At 37.4% G+C, this 15,000-nt stretch overlaps 1 protein-coding gene across 11 annotated transcripts in view; it reads left to right on the plus strand.

Annotated features, from left to right (window-relative positions):
* The window catches only part of LOC135213169 (rho GTPase-activating protein 100F-like), a 341,178-nt gene that overhangs the window by 224,047 nt on the left and 102,131 nt on the right, over positions 1–15,000 (plus strand). The gene's annotated exons all lie outside the window — the stretch shown is intronic.

Below are 15,000 nucleotides of genomic sequence, written 5' to 3' on the forward strand. Positions count from 1 at the left end.
CTTGAAAATTGTTTTTGTTGTTGTTTTGTGTTGTTTATTGTTTCCTCTTGGAGACAGTTATTGTTGTTTCATATATGAGGTCATAACTCTTGAACTCGTGATATTGTATCTGTATTCGTTCCTTCCTCTTCTCTCTCTCTCTCTCTCTCTCTCTCTCTCTCTCTCTCTCTCTCTCTCTCTCTCTCTCTCTCTCTCTCTCTCTCCCCATATGTATCTTTTCTCACCTGTTAACTCGAATGTTTAGCAAGTATTTTGAAATTATTCTCGTAGCCACTCCTTCCTTTACATTAAAGATAATTTAAAAATAATAATTCATAATAAAAAAATTTTTTCTCGCAAATCAACAAAAAATGTTCCCCAATAAGTGTGCTGGGATTTGCTTCATTATATAATCCCTCTTGTATAATTTCTTATAGACTAAAGTCTAATATATCTGTATAATTATAATCATGTTGGAGATCGTTTGCAATTCTTGACCTTATGCCTCTTTGTAAATGGTTTGTTTTGCTCGCTATTGCAACATGTTTTCTTGTGTTGCAAATGGCCTATTCGTAATATTCGTAATATCACTGTAAACATTATCTGCAAATCTGCTCTCTTACTGCGAATCCCAGACGCGCCGTACTTCTTAGATATATTTTTATTATGTAGCTGACGTTACGAAAACCCAGCTTGTTTTACATCTTCGACTTTTTCACAGGAAGGTGATAAATATTAAGTTCCTTGGAAAAGGGCCATTGGTCTAAATCAAAAGGTGAAGTGAGCTACTTGGAAAGGCGCTTATATTCTCAGAAAATGCATATTAGGTTCGTTAAAACGGGGTGTTACACACGCTGAAAAGGCAAATTAACTGACTTGAGATGTCAGGAAGATGAAATTCTCATTAACAAATAAAGTTAAATTCGCTGGAAGAGGAAGTTAAGCTTACTGGAAAACTGGTAAGTTGGGGTTTCATGGAACGCCCATGGTATGTGAAAGAGTTACAAGGAGTTACAAGGATTAGGATGTCTCAAAGACCTGTAGGAGCAGGTTTTACTGTGCATTCACAGTGTGCTAGTGATTTTGTCTAGCTTTCTTTTCAACTCTTCCACACTGTTGCTGTTTACAACTTCTGGGTGGCTGATGTTCGAATCTGCAATTGTTGACTTGTGGAAAATGGGGTGTGTACTATTTGCGAGTGTTTGGGTACTCACAGAATTCCCTCCCGGGCCTGGAAATGAACAGCTGAGTTTGAACGTTCGGTAAATGTTGTGTAGATAGAACAAGGAAATATTACCGATGTATTATATTTATATTTATGTATATATAGATCATATTACCCTGGTAGTGCTCTGTTGACCCGGAAACATTTTCTGTTATAAGTGAGGATATATATATTATATATTATATATATATATATATATATATATATATATATATATATATATATGTATAGTTATATATATATATATATATATATATATATATATATATATATAGTATATATCATATATCTATACATAATATATATGTTATATGAGGACAAAAAAGATCCCTTTGTATAAGCATATTACTGAAATAAAGATTCCTTTGGGTCTGTTTTTACGATGGGGCATGACCACGTCCGAAGGTTAAGAATTATTCTGGGAACGTAATTGACAATTGACCTGTGAATGAATAATAATAATAATAATAATATAATAATAATAATAATAATAATAATAATAATAGAGCACTGGGGCAATATCTGAAAACCAGTGAAGACGAGTGGCTAAAGAGTGCATGGGAAGAAGGACTAATAAAAGTAGACGAAGACCCACAAATATACAGAGACAGGAGAATGACAGACAGAACAGAGGACTGGCACAACAAACCAATGCAGGACAATACATGAGACAGACTAAAGAACTAGCCAGCGATGACAATTGGCAATGGCTACAGAGGGGAGAGCTAAGAAGGAAACTGAAGGAATAATAACAGCGGCACAAGATCAGGTCCTAAAAGAACCAGATATGTTCAAAGAACGATAGACGGAAATAACATCTCTCCCATATGTAGGATGTGCAATACGAAAAATGAAACCATAAATCACATAGCAAGCGAATGCCCGGCACTTGCGCAGAACCAGTACAAAAAGAGGCATGATTCAGTGGCAAAAGCCCTCCACTGGAGCCTGTGCAAGAAACATCAGCTACCTTGCAGTAATAATGTCGGTACGAGCACCAACCTGAGGGAGTGATAGAAAACGATCAGGCAAAGATCCTCTGGGACTATGGTATCAGAACGGATAGGGTGATACTGCAAACAGAGCAGACGTGACGTTGATTGACAAAGTCAAGAAGAAAGTATCACTCATTTATGTCGCAATACCATGGACACCAGAGTTAAGAGAAAGAGAGGGAAAAAATGGATAAGTATCAAGATCTGAAAATAGAAATAAGAAGGATATGGATATGCCAGTTGGAAATCGTACCCATAATCATAGGAGCACTAGGCACGATCCAACCAAGATCCCTGAAAAGGAATCTAGAAAAACTAGACGCTGAGTAGCTCCAGGACTCATGCGAAGAGTGTGATCCTAGAAACGGCACACATAGTAAAAAAGAAAAGTGATGGACTCTTAAGGAGGCAGGATCAACCCGGAACCCCACACTATAAATACCACCCAGTCGAATTGGAGGACTGTGATAGAGCAAAAAAAAAAACCCCCCCCCAAAAAAAAAAAAAAGAAAAAAAAAGAAAAAAAAAATAATAATAATAGGGCTAATGAAAACTCCTAAAGAAAATTTACTCTGACATACAAATTCTCTCTCTCTCTCTCTCTCTCTCTCTCTCTCTCTCTCTCTCTCTCTCTCTCTCTCTCTCTCTCTGCTGAAAATGATTTTATTCATCTTAATCTCAGCATTACCTGGCTCCGTTATGGTACCTTGGAGTCATATTCACTCTGTTTCCCTTCGTTAATTGCCCAATATTGAACTGATTCCTTATCCTGTATTGCTCGATTTTCATCCTTATTAATTTTCTTCTACATATAATATACGTATTCATTTTCTTCTTTGTATGATATACATCTTTTTTTATATAAATATACTTTCAACCCTTGAAATTTTCCGTGATTGTGCAATTTTAGCCTTTTGGAGAATTGGTCCGAAAGTAGTTATTCCGGACGTGATGGCGCGTAAAACGAGGTAGGATATCGGTAATTTTATAGCCCAACGCAGACGTTAGACTTAATGTTTAAAAAAAATGCCTAATGTAAGTCTTCTGTCAGGCCATTTTGATTCCGCCCGCAATGAACAGTAGCACTATTTGCATCTGCTGCTGGTTCAGTGTTCCATTTTAATCAAGAATGCAGGTTGTTCGCTGCTTCGTGTGGGGTTGCTTTTTAAGGGTTTTTCATTCTCTCTCTCTCTCTCTCTCTCTCTCTCTCTCTCTTCTCTCTCACAGACACCCCCCCCTTCTCTCTCACACACACATCTTTCACACTGTCTCTTCACAGACACATTCTCTCTCTCTCTCTCTCTCTCTCTCTCTCTCTCTCTCTCTCTCTCTCTCTCTCTCTCTCTCTCTCTCTCTCATAAATCCATGTAGCTCTCTATTTTTGTCACATATACATCTCCCTCTCGCTTCCTTTCCTCTGTCTTACACATACAGCTCTCTCTCTCTCTCTCTCTCTCTCTCTCTCTCTCTCTCTCTCTCTCTCTCTCTCTTCTCCAACAAAAAGGGGAGATGGTTCTCCCCATAATGACTGCGTTCATTGTCTTCCTTGATCCAGTGTCTAGAAAATCACGCAGGACGTAATGAACAAGATCCATCCCGGAGACATCGTGGCGTCCTCGTCGTGTACCACATTTCAAATAGGGACGCCTTTTTTACGTTACATTTCCGAGAGAAATATAAGACCGGAGGATGAGGAGTATTAGTTTTCCTCTATTCTGCGAGGACCCTACAAAGAAATATTATCTTTTTATGCGTTTGCTGAAAGAGCCGAAATGAAATTGGACTTTGCTGAAATTTTAAACCTTCAAAAATATCTGAATTTGTAAAAATATAAAAATAAAATATTCTTCCAGTTTTGAAAATGTTTTTTTTTCTATTGGTGATTCAGTGATAAATATTGTTTTCTTTTCGAATATTTCATGTTTTTCAAATGTTTTTTGTTGTTAAATATTTTTATTGAGTTATTCCTACCGTATGTAATATCGGGTTTTAAATCTTGTATACTGTATTTGATAGTTAAGACAATTCTCTCTCTCTCTCTCTCTCTCTCTCTCTCTCTCTCTCTCTCTCTCTCTCTCTCTCTCTCTCTCTCTCTCTCTCTCTCATCATATAAAACATGATGAAGATAACGCTTATATTTTAGCTTTCAACTTCCTCTCTTGTGGATTAGGAAGCAGTTTGTTAGTTTTTTTGTATGTTTGGTTATAATTTTATTCACAGATATCTCCGTCTTTAACTTTAATTTTAACTCGTGATAATTTTTTTATGAATGGTTATTTGTGATTAGTAATTTCTTAACAACTGGCCAAATATTTAGTAGCAAATAATTCGTGGACAACGGAGCAGAGTCATGTAATGCCGAGCTCTGGAATTCATTACTTACTTTGGTTTTCCCTTGATCTCAATAATCTTTCTTCTTTTGGTTCCTTTTTTTCCATTTTATCTAGGATTGGGGTCATTAAAATTCTGAAGAAATGCCTTTTTTCTCATTTTCTTAAAGCTTAAGAAAGATTACTAGATTACTGAAGAAAGCGAATCATCAAGATAATTGTTGCTGTTAAGATAGTGGGTCTTAATATTCGACTATCGCATATTTTCGACTAATGATAACCGAGACGGGCAAGAAACAAAATGGAATCGAGACAGATAATCAAACAAGCAGTTTCCTCAACTTTGTGTGTGTGTGTGTGTGTGTGTGTGGGTGTGTGTTGACAGAGCTTTGTAATTGGATCAATTTAACGCCCACACATTTGCGGTTAATATAGTTTGACGAGGCATTTACGTCCTCTCTCTCTCTCTCTCTCTCTCTCTCTCTCTCTCTCTCGAAAACATCTCACCCTTCCCGTGGATTCCCTCCCATCATTGCTTCTATCCCATTCCACTATCTTCCCTCTCCTCTCTCCTCCTCCTCCTCCACCCCCGTCCCCACTCACCTCATGCCATCCCGTAACCCCCTCCCCCCCCTCCTCCCCCCGTCCGAATCTTCCTTTCCCCATCCTCAACCCGTGTGTCCTCCTGCGAAACTCACCCCACCCTCTCTCTCTCTCTCTCTCTCTCTCTCTCTCGTCTCTCTCTCTCTCTGTCTCTCTCTCTCTCTCCATCCTTGAAGGCCAACAACAAGCAGACATTGCTGCTGCTGCTGCTGCCGAAGAAGAAGAAGAAGAAGAAGAAGAAGAAGAAGAAGAAGAAGAAGAAGAAGAAAGAAGAAAAAGAGGAGGAACACTTAAGTGATGGCAGGCACTTCATGGAGGATGTCACCTGCTCCCTTGGGGGAGCTTCCACAGGGGAATGTAGTCTGTTGCATTTCATATCAGGGATATCACTCGCAAGCTCTGATTGCCCCACAGGTGTAACGAGGCGGATTTTGGCGTCCGCTATCTTTTCATCGCTTCCAGATTTATTTCTTCCCGGCGTCGCCGAGGTGTGGTTTAAGGTCCCACGAACACAACAGGTTATTCGAAATACTCTCCCCCTCCTTTTAACCGCGTTCTGGAGATGTGTGGGGAATGTTTACGAATGTTGAAAAGCCTCCTGGGCTTTTAAATTGAGAATGCTCGTTTTTTCCCCAGCCTTGTTTTTGTAGCGGTGCCATGCGTAGGAAGCCCGCTGTCTGTTTTCGAAATACACTTTTAAATGGCGGCCGGATATGTTCTGTTTGTTGGCACATTTTGCGTGGTCGTCAAATGGGCCTCGTGTTCGTAGTCTCCCTTTTTTTTGTTGTTGTTGTAAATATCCTTTTGTTTTGTAGTTTTGAAGAGCGGTTGTGGTGCCGTATGAAGTTATGATTACAATAATTCTTTTCCTAAAGTAGTGTTTAAGGGATTGGTGGCGATAAATGATTAACTATTTCAATGAGAACGTCGTGAAGAAAGTCTTTTAATATTTCTCATATAAAATTAGTCTCTTTTTGTGTCCATCAAAATCTCGTATCTATAAATATTGTATTTCACTATAATTCTCAATTTTGTGCCGATAATTTTATGTTAGGTATAAAATAGATTTTTTCCCAGTTCCTCTGCCTCTAAAGTATCTTTTGTTAAGTTTACTTGAGTTGACAAATGAACAATTAAAAAGTTCATCGGAATGATTATAGTGTTGGCTTTGGTCTTATAAAATTCTACGGTGAAAGCTCTCCACATTTAACTTACTTGGGGGCGGGGTCTTTATTCAAAAATTAATTTTGAATATTTCTTACTTAAAAAGCCTATGGCTTTGATAGCAATAAGTAGATATTTATACTTATGCTTAGTGTGACGTTTATGATAACGAAAACAACATTATGAAACCACGCATAATTATTCTAGTTTTCTAGTAATTTCTAGACAGTTTTAGAAACATGGGTATACAGGCCACTTAGTATGGGTTGTTTCTGAATATATTTCTAATTCGAATTATATGTTTTGGAGTATATATATATATAGAAATTTTTCTAATTCAAATTATATGTATATATATATATATATTATATATATATATTAGGTTATATATATTATTATTATATATTATATACATATTATATATATACATATATATAGTATATATAATATATATATATATTATATATATATATATAATACTATATATATTATACAATCCGTTAAATGTAAAGATAAGGAACACTTTAAGAAAATTTTTATTTCTTAACAGTGGGAGTCGAGAACATTCTCTCTCTCTCTCTCTCTCTCTCTCTCTCTCTCTCTCTCTCTCTCTCTCTCTCTCTCTCTCTCTCTCTCTCTCTCTCCCCGAATCGGAGGAGGTGGTCAAATTGAATGGGAGGGCCCGTGACGTTGTTTGAAAATAAATATTGGCCGGCGACTTACTCTCCATCGGAAATTTATTAAGTTTTGAATATATCCTTCAAGTGTCCTTCTATCCCCCTGTCCTGTCATTATTTGTTTTCTTTTATGATTCTCATCTTCCTCCGTCAATATATCGCTCTTTGGAGTAAACCTTTTAATTTTTATCAATTAAATCGCTTTTATTTCAGGTATTCTTTTTATCCATTTTGAGTAAACCTTTTAATTTGTCAATATTATTCTATTCGCTTTTATTTTAGTTATTCATTTTGTCGATTTTGAGTAAACCTTTCATTTCTCTCCATTAAAAATGTTTCATTTCACTTTCTTAAGTTATTGGTTTGGCGTTATTGTCTTCATTTATGTTTTTTGTTGTTGTTGCCTATTTGTATTATTACATTTTCACCTTCTTTGTCAATCATCGTTTTACCTAATATCATTTATCCATCTCCGTTGATTTCTTCGTTATTGCAGTACTTGTTTAATTTTCTTTATTCTTTTCGAAATGTATTACTGCTTGTATGTATCATCAGGATTATATTATGATTATTATTATTTTATTATCATTTATTTTGTTTTTTATTTTTTTAGTCTAACAGTCCTCCAATTCGACTGGGCGGTATTTATAGTGTGGGGTTCCGGGTTGCATCCTGCCTCCTTAGGAGTCCATCACTTTTCTAACTATGTGCGCCGTTTCTAGGATCACACTTCACCTGGATTCCACACTATCCTGCATGAGTCCTGGAGCTACTTCAGCCTCTAGTGTTTCCAGATTCCTTTTCAGGGATCTTGGGATCGTGCCTTGTGTTCCTATGATTATGGGTACAATTTCCACTGGCATATCCCATATCCTACTTATTTCTATTTTCAGGTCTTGATACTTATCCATTTTTTCCATCTCCATTTTTTCCATCTCCTTATCTTCAACTCTGGTGTCCCATGGTATTGGAACATTAATGAGTGATACTTTCTTCTTGATTTTGTCAGTCAACGTCACGTCTGGTCTATTTGCACGTATCACCCTATCTGTTCTGATACCATAGTCCCGGAGGATCTTTGCCTGATCGTTTTCTATCACTCCTTCAGGTTGGTGCTCGTACCACTTATTATTATTATTATTTTTTTTTTTTTTTATTTTTTTTTTTTTTTTGCTCTATTACAGTCCTCCAATTCGACTGGGTGGTATTTATAGTGTGGGGTTCCGGGTTGCATCCTGCCTCCTTAGGAGTCCATCACTTTTCTTACTATGTGTGCCGTTTCTAGGATCACACTCTTCTGCATGAGGCCCGGAGCTACTTCAGCCTCTAGTTTTTCTAGATTCCTTTTCAGGGATCTTGGGATCGTGCCTAGTGCTCCTATGATTATGGGTACGATTTCCACTGGCATATCCCATATCCTTCTTATTTCTATTTTCAGATCTTGATACTTATCCATTTTTTCCCTCTCTTTCTCTTCAACTCTGGTGTCCCATGGTATTGCGACATCAATGAGTGATACTTTCTTCTTGACTTTGTCAATCAACGTCACGTCTGGTCTGTTTGCACGTATCACCCTATCCGTTCTGATACCATAGTCCCAGAGGATCTTTGCCTGATCGTTTTCTATCACTCCTTCAGGTTGATGCTCGTACACTTATTACTGCAAGGTAGCTGATGTTTTCTTGCACAGGCTCCAGTGGAGGGGCTTTTGCTACTGAATCATGCCTCTTTTTATACTGGTTCTGTGCAAGTGCCGGGCATTCGCTTGCTATGTGGTTTATGGTTTCATTTTTCGTATTGCACTTCCTACATATGGGAGAGATGTTATTTCCGTCTATCGTTCTTTGAACATATCTGGTTCTTAGGGCCTGATCTTGTGCCGCTGTTATCATTCCTTCAGTTTCCTTCTTTAGCTCTCCCCTCTGTAGCCATTGCCATGTGTCATCGCTGGCTAGTTCTTTAGTCTGTCTCATGTATTGTCCGTGCATTGGTTTGTTGTGCCGCAGTCCCTCTGTTCATGTCTGTTCATTCCCTGCCTGTCTGTATATTTCTGGGTCTTCGTCTACTTTTATTAGTCCTTCTTCCCATGCACTCTTTAGCCACTCGTCTTCACTGGTGCTCGTACCACTTATTATTGCAAGGTAGCTGATGTTTCTTGCACAGTCTCCAGTGGAGGGCTTTTGAATCCCACATCCCCTCTTAGTATATTTATTATAGTTATTATTATTATTATTATTTTATTATTATTATTATTATTATTGTTTTTTTTTTTTGCTCTATCACAGTCCTCCAATTCGACTGGGCGGTATTTATAGTGTGGGGGTTCCTCCGGTTGCATCCTGCCCCTTCCCTTTTAAAGGAGTCCATCACTTTTCTAACTATGTGCGCCGTTTCTAGGATCACACTCGTCTCATGAGTCCTGGAGCTACTTCAGCCTCTAGTTTTTCCAGATTCCTTCTCAGGGATTCTCGGGGATCGTACCCCTCCTAATGGTTCCTATGATTATGGGTACAATTTCCACTGGCATATTATTATTATTATTATTATTATTATTATTATTATTATTATTATTATTATTATTATTATTATTATTATTATTATTTATTATTATTATTTTAACAAGTTTTAGTTGTCTTTCATCCAATTTTTGTCCCAGGTTATTTTTTTGTATTTTACTCTACGTTTTATAAAATTCAGTATTTTATCATTCTCCATAATTAAATGATTTTGATAAGTGAGTTGCCTCTTTGGCTTGTACAGTATTCAATAGCGCTCGTTTACCTTAGAAAGTTTGGCAATACCAACCTTCGTTATGTTCGAAATAGTAAGTATCACAAACGAATTTCTCTCCTACACTAATTGTGTTTTATTCTTGCATCTTATGCAAGATTCGGTAATTGCCTGATTTGAAGAAGCCATGAACTTTCATCGCAAGTTGAGAACCATCGGCTCCATGTTTCCTTTTGTGTTCACAATTATATTTTGCAACTTGTCATTGCTACAGTGATTCCTATAATTCTTGGGTGTGTTCTGCTCAGGTATGTTAACCTTTTATGGTATATGAGTTAGGTTATATATTGCCTGATAAATAACAAGAAGGTGTCAGATATATAAGTGTATATATTAATTTATTCTTACCATCATTATTTTAATGATACCTATCATTATATCTTGCTGTAAAAGGATAGGTTTGAATTTGAGGCAGGATATAATTAGAGTGAATAGAAAGCTACCAGATACCACGGTTAATAATTAAGAGCGGAAAGCAGTGCATACTCTCTCTCTCTCTCTCTCTCTCTCTCTCTCTCTCTCTCTCTCTCTCTCTCTCTCTCTCTGAAAATATCCTGATATTATATCTAAGATGTTAAAATGGTCACAGTAATTGCTCGAACTTGTTGATTATTGGAAAGCAGTGTATCTCTCTCTCTCTCTCTCTCTCTCTCTCTCTCTCTCTCTCTCTCTCTCTCTCTCTCTCTCTCTCTTGCCCGTTTAGCAAAGGCCTCACAAGATGACTAGACAATTACCTGTCGGGTAATTATTTTTTATATTTATACTATGCCCACAAGAGGGGTCGTGCCGTCAGTGCACCTCAAGTGATGCACTGTAGGTATTACTTAAGGTCCTTTTGCAGCGTGCATTTGGCACCTATCTGCTAGCTCTTTCGTTCCTTTTACGGTTCCTCCTTTCATATTTTTTTTCTTCTACTGACTTGCCACCCTCTCCTAACAGTTGCTTCACTGTGCAACTGCTTTGAGGTTTTCCTCCTGTTACGCCTTCCAAAGCCTTCTCTCTCAATTTCCGTTTCAGCGCTGAATGACCTCATAGGTCCCGGTGCTTGGTCTTTGGCCTAAATTATATTTTCAGTTTACATTTACCATGAAAATCAGTCAATTTAACTACTTCGAGTATGACCCTATATCGTCTGTCAAATTCCCGAATACTTTCTTGTCTCAGCGTCATCTTTCTCGTAAAAGGTGATCGTCTAAATTCCCCTCATAATAATTCCTCCTATTCTTATTTACGCGTTTCCATGTGACTTAGTCTGTAAAGAACATCGGATAATTGATAACGCGTAGATGAAAAAATACCATCTGATTAAATTCCTGTTAGATGATAACCCATTCCGGCGACCGCGCTCAGTTTAATGGCCGTGAAAAGTAGAATGGCGACATGACTGATGCTTAGCAGTGAGGCTAAACTGGGCGATGATGTTTGTGATAGTGATATTAGTCAGACTTAGAGCAGTCGGGAAATTGATGGGTGCCGTGTTTGCCACAATGAGTTACTTGGCAGTTATAATGGTGCATTGTTTTTTTTTTTTCTCCTGAATAGACGGCTCTTTTCATCAGTTCAGTAAATTTACATATATATATATATATATATATATATATTAGTAATATATATTAATATATAATATATAACGTATATATATATATATGATATGTTATATATACATATATATATATATAATATATATATATATATATATATATTATAATATATATGAATAACTTGATCACGAAGTATATAAAACGTGATGCTATGTATAAATAAAGTTTTTTTGCCAGGAAGGAAAATTTTTTTCCTTGTGGGCAAAAAAATCCTTTATATATATATAATAAATTATATATAATATATATATAATTATATATATGTATATATATAAATTTATATATTTTTTATTTATACTTTACAAAAGACAAATATTTCTGAACACAAGATGAGTTAGATCACAGCCAGTCCTAAAAGACATGGAATATTTACCTTTTATAAAATAAATCGTATGATCGGGTATTTCTATATACCAGGTGCGAAAATATGACTCTATAAAATTTCTTTTAAGAAAATGTGACAGCCACGAGCTTCTGGTCGATTTTATCGATAAGCATCCCTTCCCCGCCAAAATATCTCTTATTTTAATTTAGGCGTTATTGGCGATATATATATATATATTTATATATAGTATATATATATATACACACATACATATATATATATTATAATATATATATATATATATATATATGTGTGTGTGTGTGTGTGTGTGTGTGTTTCTATATATTTACAAGTATTAAATTGGATCTCTTTCTGTCGCATTGCATAGATTCAATATTCCTTTGTATCATCCAACATCATGTCATATCATCATTTTTTATAACATATAATATATAAGACATAATCTACGTAGGAATCACCACGCCCCTCTGTAGGATATCATAAAAGTTCCCACATCCGTGCGATCTTTGGGATTCAGAGATCAATTAAAATTCCATTGATTTTGTGGTACGCAGAAAATGTATCTATATAGTATGTCTAGCGAGTCGTGGATTCTTATACAGTGATGTACAGTCATCAGATGATGGCTCGATGTACTGAAAATTTTTAAAAATGTTTTTTAATATCGTATTGAATGGATTCTAGTTACCTGAACCTGTACCAGAGCCGGAGTTATTACGGAAGGACAGATCGTTCGTTAGTATCCAGTGATCCCGAGGAGAATTTATTGTATTGATCTATTGCGGGCCGATAAATTCTAAGATTACTTTGTAAAACACGGCCGGTTTTTTTAATTCATTATAATTAATTAGTTTATTCTTTATTATTATTATTATTATTATTATTATTATTATTATTATTAATTATTCATTATTATTAATTATTATTATTATTATTCACAGTGAGATTAAATTGTAGGTGCTTTTATTGCACGTAAAACATTCTCATTCCCGTGATCGATATGATATGAAGAATGTTGACATGGAATTGTTCATAACGGCCGCGGAATAGTGTAAAGTTAAACCCGTACGAATAATTCCTCAAATGATGGCATACATCCGCTGCAAATATTCATGGCAAAAAGAGAGAGAGAGAGAGAGAGAGAGAGAGAGAGAGAGAGAGAGAGAGAGAGAGAGAATGCACAGCGCCAGACATAGTTGAAGCTGATGTGCTCTTCTGGGTACCTCCATTTGTGCATGTGTTTGCCTGTGGTCTTCCTGTATGTGTGTGTGTGTGTGTGTGTGTGTGTGTAATTTTGTTTGTTCTTATCTCTTTCTCTCTCTTTCTCTCACACTCTCACTCTCTCAGTCTATTTATCCTTCAAGACATATCTGCCTTTCGTCTATATATCTACCCATCCCTTCAGCCTCTCTCTCTCTCTCTCTCTCTTCTCTCTCTCTCTCTCTCTCTCTCTCTTTGTACCGTATGATCCATTTCGGTCCACAATGCCTCGTCAAGTCCGTTGCATGAACGGATGGAGTTTATGGCGTCCCTTTAATGCATCCAGCCGTCGCCGCCTCTGCTGCTGCAGTCCGGCAGCCTTTTCGGGGAGAGGCGGTGACTAATTCTACGGCCTAAATATTCTCCCGAAGACGACGAAGTGGACGAAGACGACGTCTGCAAAAGCGGGTCAGAAATGCGTCTCGTCTCTCCTCTTTCCTCCGCCGCCGTCGTCCTCCTCCTCCTCCTCATGCCTTTCAAGTAATTGGCTTCTATTAATTGAGGCATGGTCCAAGTGGCATGTGTGTGTGTGTGTGCGTGTGTGTGTGTGTAAAATAGTGGCTGTGATGGAGTGGGAGCTCTGGGAGAAGAGAGAGAGAGAGAGAGAGAGAGAGAGAGAGAGAGAGAGGAGAGATCAAACCAGAGCGCATGTGCGGAAGACAGCTCGAGTCAATGGTACACTCGGGGCGGTTTATTCCTATCGCTAAGTCCCACACGCTAATTTGCAATGATGTGTGATTTGTGTGAGTGTATGTGTGTGTGTGTGTGTATGAGAGCGTGTATGTATGTATGTACGTTGTGTGTGTGCTTTCATTCAGAGGGAGGGACGCTCCTCAAACGAACAAGCCGGAGGAGAGAGAGAGAGAGAGAGAGAGAGAGAGAGAGAGAGAGAGAGAGAGAGAGGAAAATCGTGCTTTTACGCAACGCTATGCTATATAACGGCCCATTTGAAATACGCAGACGTGATTTTAATCAATACGATGGTGTTGGTGGGAAGGTGTGTGTGTGTGTGCGTGTGTATGAGCATCTGTGTGTGTGTGTGTGTGTGAGGGAGAGAGAAAGAGAGAGACTCACACAGAGAGAGATAGAGAGAAAAGAGAGTAAGTGTAGAGGATGGGCGAGTGTTCATGTGCTGTTGTAAAAAAAGAAAGCAGTTCATAGCTCTCGCGTTTCACGTGTGTTTAGCACAACGCTACTGCCAATCTTTCCCTCCCTGTGAATGTGTTGGGATTTTATCGGGATGCTGGATGCTGGGAGAGGGATGGGATGGGATGGGAGGAGATGGGAGGGGGCGGGATGGGAGGGGAGAGAGGGATTCGACGAGATGAGGAGGAGGATTCTCAGAGGAGATCGCATTATAAGTAGGGGAAAGGAGAAACGCTTATTTGTCGAGAAATAAGATTCTTCGGCGAACGAGGGTCCTTATACGGCAGTATACGGATGCCGTTTTCCCGTATTACCTCTTTTATCTGTTTGTGTGAAGTCTTTTCCTCTTCTTTAAATAAGTCTTCTTCTTCTTTCCTCTCTTGTATTTGTCTGTTTCCTCGTTCTCTTGTTTGACACAGACGAGTGAGCTTCCGTTATTGGTGAGATGGTTAAGCGAAAAGATACTCTCTCTCTCTCTCTCTCTCTCTCTCTTCTCTCTCTCTCTCTCTCTCTCTCTCTCACTGATGAATACAAGAAAATGAATGGTTAAAAAGGATTTTATAAATATACATATACTAATATATATATATATATATATATATAAAGCTTAATGTTCACTGTTTTGCTTATATATACCCGGAACCTATTTCATAAAACGATATATACTCTTTGCCTACGGTTATATTATATGCTACCCGTAGTTATTCGTTTGTATTGCCGGCTTCTTATTGCAAAATCTGTGTGTTAGATATTTAAGTACTTATTTCATAAATTGATGTAAGTATACTCATACATTACTACTTTGTATATTTTGAAATTTAGTAATTCGTAAGTTGTGTGTTATGGCTAATCATTACCTTTTGATTACAGGTTTTTGACATTCC

This window comes from Macrobrachium nipponense, chromosome 42 (genome assembly GCF_015104395.2).
Source record: "Macrobrachium nipponense isolate FS-2020 chromosome 42, ASM1510439v2, whole genome shotgun sequence".
Lineage (NCBI taxonomy): Eukaryota > Metazoa > Arthropoda > Malacostraca > Decapoda > Palaemonidae > Macrobrachium > Macrobrachium nipponense.